The sequence below is a fragment of the Argentina silus genome (assembly GCF_951799395.1).
Source record: "Argentina silus genome assembly, chromosome: 3".
In the NCBI taxonomy this organism is placed as follows: Eukaryota; Metazoa; Chordata; class Actinopteri; order Argentiniformes; family Argentinidae; genus Argentina; species Argentina silus.
This window is the reverse complement of record NC_139657.1, coordinates 17,409,446-17,422,200: the sequence shown is the minus strand read 5'-3', so window position 1 is coordinate 17,422,200 and position 12,755 is coordinate 17,409,446.

Genomic DNA, 12,755 nt, shown 5'->3' with positions numbered 1-12,755 from the left:
TGACGTCACCCTCACAGGCTACGATGCCACTCCCTTTTCATAACGACCACCGCCAATCGAAAGGCACTGGGCAGGGGAGACAGATCCTTGGTCATTGACGAACACCATACTTTGGTTACTTTGGTCGTGTGTCACTTATTCCATTAAATGAGGTTACTGTTAAATTAGGTTACTGTATATTATTTATGATTATGCATGATACATAAACTACACAACACTTGCCTATCTCACTTCGCTCTCTACTGCTTAGTTAGTTTACAGTCAAAAGAGAAAAACGCACACATGGGTAGGCGAGATGCAAGGTGGCGGAACTTTCGGAAAAGGAAATAGCCGAACAGATTATATTGTTATTCCATCGGAGCAGTTGTGTGTTATTTTCTTTGAGTTTAGATTGTCTCGCTTTTTGCCAGAGTGGAATTCCAATGACTTCAATTCCCAGAAGGCAGAGTGGCCAGTGCATCGTTTCCATAGTTACCATACGCCTTTTCCCCAACACTGGAGTGGAGAGTGCGGGAGTGGCTATTTTGTAACCAGCAGGTAAGAAGTGATAGCCAGCTGATATTGGATATAAACAACACGAGCCCAGACTTGCTATTTTTACCCAATGTTTACCCACTCTCATTAACAATAAAGTCTGTTTCAACTAGCCTAAGTTATCAACTAGCTAGCTACTAGCCACCACTGTTGCACTTACACACTGGTAAAGTTGATTGCTACTATCTAGCTGAGGCTTGAGCTAAAGCTCCATCGTTATGGTGTCATAGGTGTTTCTTGTTAGGTAACTTACCCCAACATCAGTGTGTGAGTAAAACTTCTTGATGTGGATAGACGGGGGCCAATTAACTGATGTATGTCTTTCATGCCTGCAGGAGTAAATGAACAGCCTGCAAGTATGGATGGTTGTGTAGTCCGTCTACACACAGTCAAGTTCAAGCCTAAAGTAGATGGCAGCCGGAGTGACTTCAATGCTCAGCCCGTCAGAGTTCACTTCCATGAGCTGCTGGGAACCAGTGATGCTCCTGAGCTTGTCCCACAGGTACTTCCAAACCCTTGTGCACCGTCCTAACGGAGGTATACATAGATGTCGTGCCTTGCTTAGGCTACATTGGAGATCTTGTTTGTGTCAAGGGTTCTGTCTGTCTATTCCAGTGTTTCCTGGCACTGGACTCTGGGAACATCATGCTGACCGGTCTCTCAGAGGGTTAGCTGACACACTGAGTTAGTTCTCAAGCAATAGTTTTGATATAGGCTACGCTATGCTCAAAGGAGGAAAGGTCTCTGGAGCAAAAAGACCATAGCTTGTTCGTCCCTGGGACAAAAACAGCTTGAGATGAGAAACACTGGTCTAGCCCAAATATCCCCCCTCTCCCACAGCACACATTTTTCTGCTGAAAACAGCTTGACATCTTAACATTTCTACACCCTCAGACCTTTGTTGATGAATTGCTCTCAAAGGCAATCAGATGAATTATGGAGTGCAGTCCAAATGCATCCTTGCCTCTGGGACCCAATAAACATGACAGGAATGCCAGGCACTGTCAACGAGGGAAGGGAGTGTACGTATGTACATTTGGCTGAGCAGCTAAGATGCAATATTAAAAAAACATGCCCTAATGTTGCTTCCTGGACAGCAAAGATGCAACATTAAATGCAGCATCCTAAAGTACTGTAGCTGTTTGGTGTATCCAATCCAAGGGCATTCCCATGTGTAAGTGTGTGGGAAGCGGTTTAGTTTTGCCCTCTCCATACAAATGGACACAATATGAATCGTTCACTGTTAAGAACCTTTGTTGAGAATCTTCTCTGTTGTCGATGACTTAACAGAAGATTATAATAGCAGCTACAGTACAGTAGGGTGTAGAGGCCAACTAGCACAGACATCCTGGTGGAAAACTTGAACTGGAGACAATAGAATAGTGTGGGAGATTTTTGGCAATGACTAGATACACATGTGATGTGTAATAACGTAGCCTAGACCAAATGTATGATATATTCCGCCGTAGATTGAAGACCCATCTCTTCAGGCTACATCTTAACTGTCCCTCCTAAAGACCTCTTCATCCCCACTACCCTGTACCAGTTTCTCTTCTCTTTCAAGTAATTATTTCTTCTTCTAGCGTTGTGACTGCCAATAGCCCCTGGTCCTACCATAGATTACTTTTTCTTATGATGACTGATGGATAGATGATAGATGATTCACTTACTTAGACAAATGTATTTGTTGTAAGTTGCTTTGGATAAAGGCGTCTACTAAATGCCATAAATGTAAATGTCAAAATGTTATGATAACAAGGGAGAGGATTAATGCATGGATGTCAGAGATGATAGGCTGTGTAGACTTGGGCTTGAACATATACCGTAGTATGAATTCGAGAGATGTACAAAAATGATGAAGAATTCCTAAGAAATAGACACAGAACAGTACAGCTGAATACAGTGATTTTAATATCGTTATTTTTACATGGCAGGATGTGAGTGTGTGTGCAACTATGCATAAGAAGTGAGGGTCATCATTTGTTCTCTAGGAGGAGCTAGGCTAAGTTTACAAAATCTCAATTTTTTAATAACCGTGCGTTGTCTCTTAATATCCGCCGCAGACCGCTGAGACTAGAGTGTTATCGGAACGTGATTAGACCTCTCTCTTGTCTCTCTTTTAACCCCCCCTCCCCACCACACACACACACACACACACACACACACACACACACACACACACACACACACACACACACACACACACACACACACACACACATACACATACACACACACAGCCTCATGTACCAGGCTTTCAGCTCCACCTGGCACCTATTCCCTGTTCTCTTCTTCTCCAGCTTCTCAATCTCATCTCATCTAATTTCCTCCCTGTGGAGATGCTTTACTTGATGTACTGTAGCCTAACGGCAACCACACTTTCCTTTTTTTGTTTGAATCCATTATTTAGTGTTCATTATTATAAACAGTCTCTCTTCTACGCCATTTCCTTCTAGTATCTCCATATAATTAGAATTCAATCTCTTTTTTTTTTTTTTCTTTAATCATATTTTTATTTGAGAGATTTTATTAATTATTCAAATGATAGATCAACCACCAGAATTATATTTCTATAAGTGTCCCTCTCCCCTCTCTTCCTCTCCATGACTCTTCTGCACTTTATCTCTGTGGAGAGGGGTAAGGCGAGGCTACTCCATACGTAACGGCAACCACGCTTTTCTTTCATACCTTTGTTGAAATAACGAGTACTTGGGCAGAGGACTCAATTACATGACTCAGGACACAGGCTTGATCCAAAAGAATAGTTTTTGACTAGCAAAAGGGTTCGGTACACAGGCGGGCAGTCAATAGGTAGCGTATATATCCAGAAAGGGGTAGGCAAAACAGAGTACGGTACACAGGTAGTCAATCCAAGATCAAGCCAAATAGTCCAACAGGGAGAAAGCAAAAAGGCGAAGTCAAAAAACACTCAAAACCATGAAAACCATGAAAACTAGACACTAGGGAAATTTCTGGGACGCATTGACACGGACGCACAATAAACGAACTGGCATCGAGACAGAGGAACACACAGACTATATACACAGGGAATGATGGTAAGGGACAGGCGAAATCGATCGGGGTGGGGAAGACAATTACAGAAGCGGGAAAACACACAAGGGCCGATAACGAAGTGACAGAAACGTGAGTAAAACAGGAAATAAATGAATAACAAAAACAAAGACAAACAACACTAATGCACAGGACGGGACGTTACATTCATTTTCCTTATTATATACAGACTCTCTTCTCTGTCTTTTCTCTTTAGTCGTCCTCTCTCCTCTCTCTCCCCCTCTCTCCTCTCTCTCCCCTCTCTCCTCTCTCTCCCCTCTCTCCTCTCTCTCCCCTCTCTTTTCCTCTCCATCGTGACCCTACTGTGCTGTATCTCTAGAGATGTGTTTTTTTTTCAAACAGATGCAGATGTTATGTATATAGGTCATATTGAAGTAATACCCCTCCAGCCCCTGGCCTTTCTCTGTCCTAGAACGCTCATGCTTAATTGATTACTGGGTGCTTTAAAATCCCGCTAAAAGACCTCTAGTGTCTGGGAGGAGAGGTGGGACTTGGGCAGGTCACAGCGGCTCGCAGGCTCATGGCTCCACACCCTGTGTGTGTGTGTGTGTGTGTGTGTGTGTGTGTGTGTGTGTGTGTGTGTGTGTGTGTGTGTGTGTGTGTGTGTGTGTGTGTGTGTGTTCATAGGTAGATAATCAGGATGTCCTGCGTGCAGTGGTTGCACTGTTTGACGTGTCTCTCCCTGACGTCGGGCCACGAGATGTCCATGACACGGTCCACAGCCACGGAGCACACACCATCCTCCTGCTAAGGCAACAGTCAGGTACACCAGTCCACTATACTATACCATCATACTCTGGATTTATTTAGTAGAATTTTTGGTTCTCCTCTCTCTCTCTCTCTCTCTCTCTCTCTCTCTCTCTCTCTCTCTCTCAATCTTTCTCTCTCTATCGCTCTCTTCCTCCAGATGTATAGTTTTAGTTTGAGCAAAACAAAGCAAGAACATTGGTACATGCTACAAAGTTACACAACCCCCCCCCCCCCACACACACACACACCCCATCTCTCCAGATGTTCTAGAGGAGTACAGGTGCAGAACGCCGCCCTGTCCTCGTGGGAATCCCGTGAGCCCCCCTCTCCCCGTGCTGGTGAATGGAGCTAGAGAACCAGAGGGGAGATTCTTCCAGGTGTTCAGCGAATCAGAGGAGAGTTCTGAGGACAGCTCTGATGAGAATGAGGATGGGGAGGAGGAGGAGGGCACAGCACCTAGGTAGGACAACAGTACTGTACAGCATGCTTCAGTAGCCTTACACTGTGTTTCTAAACCCTTGGTCTCTAGGGAGGTTGCTGACCGGTTTCTCAGATGCTTAGAGGACACAGGCATGTAGTCAATTGAATGAATGAATTTATGAATGAATGAGTGGTCCAAATGTATTGCTTCAGAATGTTTGGAAAATACATCCCCATGTCTAAGCATTAGACCACCAAGCCTATGAATGAATAATGCTCTTTCTCGCAATCCCATTTAGAGGTGACTATCTATTAGTTCAATCAATCCCACAGAAAGATGGATATAAAGGTGGAATCCCAGAGGGATTGGATACTGTGCTGCCTGGATGGGCTGGGCTGAGCTGAAAGAGGCTCACACACACAGAGAGGTTACCAGAACAATAGTACAGTACCTAAGCATATAGTATGTCTACGAAGTATGATAGATATAATTAAAATCTATTCCAATGTCATGCATTTTACAGTAAAGTATTAGGGTATGGTTGGACTGGTGAGAAGTGTGTTCTCAGGACAGTTACTCATCAGCTTGCAGTGTCAATATGCTTTACGCATGTGCGATTGTGTGTGTGTGTGTGTGTGTGTGTGTGTGTGTGTGCGTGCTCCTGTTTGTGTGTGTGCAGGCACACGCCTGTGTGTGTGTGATGTGCGTGTGTGTGCGCGCGTGCACGTGTGCGTGTGTGTGTATGTGTGTGTGTGTGTGTTGGAACGTAGCTGTAAGGTTGTGTCACTGCATCCTGATGCGATGCTAATGGGCATGAATGACAAGCGAGGGCAAAGTGAACCCAAGACGAGACCCAGCTAACAAGAGCAACTCTATTAAAGATAATGAGATTAAGGGGCTTTGAGGATATCCACTCCCAACGCCTCCCAACGCCTGCCTCTGCTGCCAGCCGAGTGCTTTCACTCCTTCCACTACAGCTTAGCCGCCTTCCTCACCCTTCTTTACCCACCCCCCTCCACCCCCCCCCCCCTCCTCCTCTCACTCACCCCTCAAGCAGACCCCTCTCATCAGCACTGATGCACAGGGGATTTATATATTTCCTGGAAGGGGAACGCCTGCCCAGTTCCTGCAGTATAGTTTTTAGTCTCCACAGCTTAACATAAGGCTAGATACAGACACGTAGCAATCAGATCAGTGTAAGATTGCTCTTATTACAGAGCAGTGAAACGCTGCAGAGGAGACGATACGTCCCAAGGAGAAACACTATACTGCACCACTCAGAGCTCTCACAGCATATACTGAATTTAAAAAAAAAATCATCTAGAGAAAGCCCTGACATTCAATGCAACACACTACGGTCACCAGTTGGTAGACCGATTATAAGTCAGTCAGTCAGTGAGCAGACGAACAGGGAAGGCAAACAAAAGGATGTCTTAAGGAAAACCTTGTAGTGTATTCACTTCGTAACTGTGTGTGTGTGTGTGTGTGTGTGTGTGTGTGTGTGTGTGTGTGTGTGTGTGTGTCTTTCATTGTGTTTGTTGTCATTTGTGTTAGCTTCCAAGAGTGGGCCTATGTACAGTGTCGTAGTGTGTACTATTACAGTATGGAGAGAGTTGCGAGGCCAATACTTTATGTACTAATGTGCCTTTACTTGTGTCAGTTGTCATTTCTGTCATGAGTGACTTAGAGAGTGTATTGCTGTCTATAAGCTATGTATTGTTGTGCCTGTTTCTCTTCTGGAGGGTTGGTGTGACTGGGCATAGAAATATAATTCATAGACTGGACTTATCTCCTTGAGTGGGCACACTCACTATGGTCATGTTCTGAGGGGATGGGTCCGTTCTATGAATTGTTTTTGGCCGAGTCAGTCCATCTCTCTGTGGAAGTCTAGCAGCGCTGCTCCCTGCAGGTCTACCAGGAACACCTAGGTTAGAATCCTGTCAGTTACTCTAACACAGCTCTGCTCCCTGCAGGTCTACCAGGAACACCTAGGTTAGAATCCTGTCAGTTACTCTAACACAGCTCTGCTCCCTGCAGGTCTACCAGGAACACCTAGGTTAGAATCCTGTCAGTTACTCTAACACAGCTCTGCTCCCTGCAGGTCTATGTGGGACACCTAGGTTAGAATCCTGTCAGTTACTCTAACACAGCTCTGCTCCCTGCAGGTCTATGTGGGACACCTTCTGCTCGGGGCTGGAGGACTTCCTGGTGAAGGTGCGAGAGCGGCGGGGGCTACGTGACTCGCCCGGGGAGGACCACCAGATCCCCCCCACCGCCATCGGAGTAGAGTCACTCATCGTAGGCGCTGCTACCTTTGAGCTAAAGACATTGTGGGTGAAGGATCTCGTGAAGGATCCATTATGAGATGACTCTCCTTCTCAAACACCATACCCGTAACCATAACCAGAAACATCACTTAGTATCTCTCTCTATCCAGATTCGCCTCCTCCTCCTAAATGTCGTTCCTGTTTTGTTTTTTTTAAATCCATTCACAGTCAACAGCAATTCCCGAACACCTGTTTAGTAGACATGTGTAGTACTAGCGCTACCAGGGTAAAGCCACCGTGTTTTCAATGATCTATTTGGAGTCCACATTTAACAACTCAGGCAGAGCATGCGAAAAGTCAATGTTTAAGCCCAAAGACCTTACGGGAAATGCCCCATAACACAGTGACCCATTTAGTTGAGGGAACAGGCCTACAGTGTTCGGCGTCTTGCTATGTTCACATTTCCATCCTCCAGTGGATCCTTTCCAGGTTTTTCATTTATATCTTCAAACTGAAAGCAGCCTTGTCATTATAAGTCCCCTTTATGGAAGGTCCCACCCTTTGTGGCCTGCGTCCCTCCCACCCACACCCTCGCTCTCTCTCGCCTGCCTGGCTGTCTGGCTAGCTGGGTCTATTTCCAGAGAGGATGGCTGTGTGGCCTGCGCGTGGCTGGGAGGGAGGCAATACTGTGTAATTACCTCCCAATGAGAGAGAAGTAGCACGCTGCTGCTTCTCACCACTGCCTGTCGCCACCCTGTCCCCTCCCCTCCTCTCCTCTCTCCCTCCTCTCCTCACTCCTCTTCCCCCTGCTATCCCCTCTCCTCTCCCCCATCTCTCTTCCTCCTCCTCGCCGCTTTCCTCGCCTCACCCCCCTTTCCTCTCCTCTCTTCCTTCCTCTCCCTTCTCCCACCCTCTCCCTCTTCTCCTCCCAATGAGAGAGCAGAATGATTATGCGTCCTCTCCCCCCCTCCTCTCCCCTGTTTCCCTGCCAATGGCTTCCACATGGCAGACAGGCTCACCTCTCCCCTCTGTCAGCCCTGTTCAGCTGAGTTGTCTGTGGTGAGTTAGGTAGATGCTAGTTGAATATTAATTCCCTCCTCGTGTAGAGTGAAATAACTCTGGAATGCTCCGTGCTGAAGAAGGCTTGACACTGAAACACGTCCACGGTGACTATGCTGATTACGCATCAAACCATCATTTATTTTTCTATTGGAGAGTGCTGGCCGTATTATTTACTTATAGAGTGAAATAACCCCATTCAAATGTACCCAACCCCGACCCTGCCTGGAGCAGTTCAGCTCAGCTCAGCTTAAGTCCCTCACCACTCCAACGCCCAGTCATAGTAATCCAGTGTGGAAGTACAGTATAAGCTTATTAACCTAGTATTACCCTACCCATGGTTGCTTATGGATGTACAGTAACAAGCAGTGTTGTATGATGATAGCCATAAGGGGAATTGTCAGCTCTAGCGTATATAGATGCTAGCAAATGATCATAACTGTTTTGCATCATCACTTATGCATAAACTGTTGTCTTGAAGGATAAGAGCATTACTGTACATACATACTAATGGATATGTTAGTGACCATCTTGTGCTTCTTTACCGACAGTGATGACCATTGGGAGGCATATGAACCCCAATAGGGATGATACGGGAAATAGAAAGCAGGGATGATGATCTGTTGACCAAAATGTGCCATTGAATTACTGTCGAGCATACTGTACAAGACTGCTGTGTAACATGGTAATAAACAGCAGTACTGTACTGGAAATGAGGGTTGCATCATGACTGTCCTGTCTCTCTCTTACTGCATTGTACCTGGCAGGAGAACAGGAGAGAAGGTTCTACAGCTGTCTCTGATGGCTACCAGGAAGCGTTACCGGAACTGTGGAGTAGGTCGCTACATCATAGAGGTAGGATGGGGGTCCCTACTTTATAAAGGTAAGGTGGGGGTCGCTACATCATAGAGGTAGGATGGGGGTCCCTACTTTATAAAGGTAAGGTGGGGGTCGCTACATCATAGAGGTAGGATGGGGGTCCCTACTTTATAAAGGTAAGGTGGGGGTCGCTACATCATAGAGGTAGGATGGGGGTCCCTACTTTATAAAGGTAAGGTGGGGGTCCCTAAATCATAGAGGTAGGATGGGGGTCCCTACTTTATAAAGGTAGGATGGGGGTCCCTACTTTATAAAGGTAAGGTGGGGGTCCCTACAGCATAGAGGTAGGATGGGGGTCCCTACTTTATAAAGGTAAGGTGGGGGTCCCTAAATCATAGAGGTAGGATGGGGGTCCCTACTTTATAAAGGTAAGGTGGGGGTCCCTACATCATAGAGGTAGGATGGGGGTCCCTACTTTATAAAGGTAAGGTGGGGGTCCCTACATCATAGAGGTAGGATGGGGGTCCCTACTTTATAAAGGTAAGGTGGGGGTCCCTACATCATAGAGGTGAGGTGGGGCAGGTCAGTGTGGATGTAGCAAAGAGACACAGGCTATATTTTTGGGAGAGTCTCCCTCCATCTGTCTTCATTTACTGAGAACCTGAAATTACTACAGTTTGTGATTCTGAGAAAGGTTTTAGCTACCAAGATGGAAAAAAAGGAAAATAACTGACTGAATATTTGAGATAGTGATAGTTTAGATAAACCACAAAGAGAGAATATATATGTTTCTTTGACGTTGGCCCTCTCTGTTATTATATGAGGCGTCTGGGTGTGTCTGACTGTGGGCCAAAACAGGGCAGCGCCCTTCTTGGATTTTGCTGCCACAGTCACTCAGCATCGAGTCTCACGTAGCTGTACCTCCAAATGACATTGTTCTCACGCCTCCTTTGGAGGTCTGGAGAGTTTTAGATTAGCTGATCTGGCTTGGATTGAACTGGACGGCGCAATGGGAGAATGTGCTCACAATTTCATTGGATGTTACATTTCAAGAAATCTGGTTGCTTGTTGTTATGTGCGTCACGCAAAGTATTTGATTGGTTTGACGTGTTGCAAGGCGTCAATCATTTCAAACAGGTTTACACCCCTTTGTAGCTATTTTCTGCAAAAGATTTCCCCAGGCTTTCCAAAGTAGGAAAACCTGGTACTCAGCATCTGTCATCTCCTCCCCTTGTGTGGTTAGAGGCCCCCCTGCTGGCCATAACATGTCTTACACTTCTTCAGTTGCATCTATGAGGGCTTCCTCAACAAAGTTAGGAAGCCACTTTGGACTATTCCGAGGTTTATCTCTGTTCTCTGTGTTCCTGTGTGGCTGCCAGCTGCTGAAGAGCCAGTCGGTGTGTGCCTCCTACGATGCGTTCCTCGCTCACGCCGACCTAGACGCTGTGGACTTCTTCTCACGCTGCGGCCTCACGGACGACGCCCTGCTGAACGACAAGTTCAAGTACTGACACACACACACACACACACACACACACACACACACACACACACACGCCAATTACACACACACACACACACACACACACACACACACACACACATACACACACACACATGCCAGTTGCACACACATGCCAATTGCACACACACACACACACACACACACACACACACACACACACACACACACACACTCACTCACACTCTCACCATGACTAGACAGTTGATGAGGATGATAGGATTTTGATTCATCCAATTATTTTCTATATTCAGATTCTGTTGTTGATTGTGATTGATGTGTGTACAACTGATCCTCTCTCAGATTGTGTGTCAGGTCTCTGTAATGCTCTCATTCTACAGAGAGGTGAGAGATGAGTGGACCAACACTACACTCATGAGTTACCTGCCTCCCTTCACCACAGGTCAGCCAGGTCACTTTGACCACATATCACCTGAATTACTGTATCAAGGCCTTGATGATTATACTGTAGCTTTAAGTGCAATCAGGTCTGTTAGAACAACAACATGTGCAACCCTGGTGGTACAGTATCCCCCAGGACCCTTGAGTTGAGGAACACTGTAATCAACTAACCTTCTTCCTGTCCCTCCTGTCCACCATACCACCCCCTACCCCTCCTCTCCCCTCCCCTCCCCTTCCATGGTGCAGAGTCAGACAGTCGTAACCCAGGGTTTGCCTTGATTCTACCAGAGCTGGAGCTGGAGGTGGAGCTGGCGTGAGTCTGAATCTCGTATTTCAGTACAACAACACATGTATGTGTGGCAGACAAATTCATTCAGCCTAGGGGCATATGGTGTTGTTATTGGCTATCTGTCCTTCAGGAAGACCAAGGCTCTGGCAGCCTATCAGCAGCAGGCCGTGTGTGTGACCAGGCTGGTCGGAGAGGTCAAGACCCTCAGAGAACAGGTCAGACCGACTCCTCTAACCCCTAACTCCTAGGCCATACCATAAATATGTTGTATTTGAGCCATCCTGTTGTATTTGTGTGTGAACACACCCAGCTGGAGCTGCAGAGGAGAGAAGTGGATAACCTGAATGATGAATTGGACAAGGAGAGAGAGCGACGACACAGAGTAGGTCCGTTTGATAAATACACTATCTCTTGGCTAGAGTGGTGTGTGTGTGTGTGTGTGTGTGTGTGTGTGTGTGTGTGTGCGTGTGTGTGTGCGTGTGTGCGTGTGTGCGTGCGTGCGTGCGTGCGTGCGTGCGTGCGTGCGTGCGTGCGTGCGTGTTTGCGTGAGCACGCTTGTGTGTGTTTTCATCCATAAATTGTGTTGTGTGTGTGTGTGTGTGTGTGTGTGTGTGTGTGTGTGTGTGTGTGTACAGAGCAGCAGCTCCTGGAGTATAAACTGAGGAAGGCTCAACAGCTCCTGGAGAGGCAGGTGATAGACTCAGGTCAGTGGTAATATAACATCCTGCCAACACAACCTTCTCTTTTCCACTTCCTCCAGCACCATCTGCTGGTCACATCAGGTTACTGATACATCTCCTCAGTCTCATTTGGCCTTTACACTGAGTTGCTATCTATGCTGAGCTTATTACTGTACAGTACATACAGTCTGCTGCCATACACCTGAGATGCCTTTATTTTGATATTTGATTGAATAGTGTTTGGTATGGATGGTTAAGTGTAAAATGATTTTCAACAGACTGCAACAACAGACTTTGTGAAGCTAGTGGTTTACTTTGTCTCAGCTTTTCCCAACAATGTCTATGCTGCACAAATGATAGAGCGATTGATTCATTAACTGCATTGATGAGATGTGGTTTACTACTCTTTACATGTGTCGTCCTGGGCCTGTGGCATCCTTGGCCATATTATTGTATACTGTCTATAGCTTGGTTTTGAATTTGAGCATAAAAGCATTAGCCGATGACTTTGTTGATGAGAAGGGTTCTCTTTCTATAGATGATGATCCGGACCTGAACCCTAGTGAGCCCAGCATCTCCCCTCGCAGTCCTTTACACCTGGGGGAGCCCCCTATGGAGGCAGAGATGTAGGAGACAGAGGCTGGAGATTGATGTCTAGCTGAACAATATGCTGGTAAAACATCAATAGAGGAAGAGCCTTGGAAATATGATTTTCTATTTTCTAATAATAACTAACTGGTGAAGTTTCTCCTTCTTTTCTTTTTTGTAGGGAACAAGAGCACTATTATGGATATTGTAAGACTACACAAAGAATGTCTGTGTGTGTGTGTGCGTGTGCATGTGCGTGTGCTGTGCGTGTGCGTGTGTCCTCTGTTTGCTTGTGTTATATGTGTACCTTGACTAAATAAAGATACTCATATATGATGTAGTCATAGTTTAT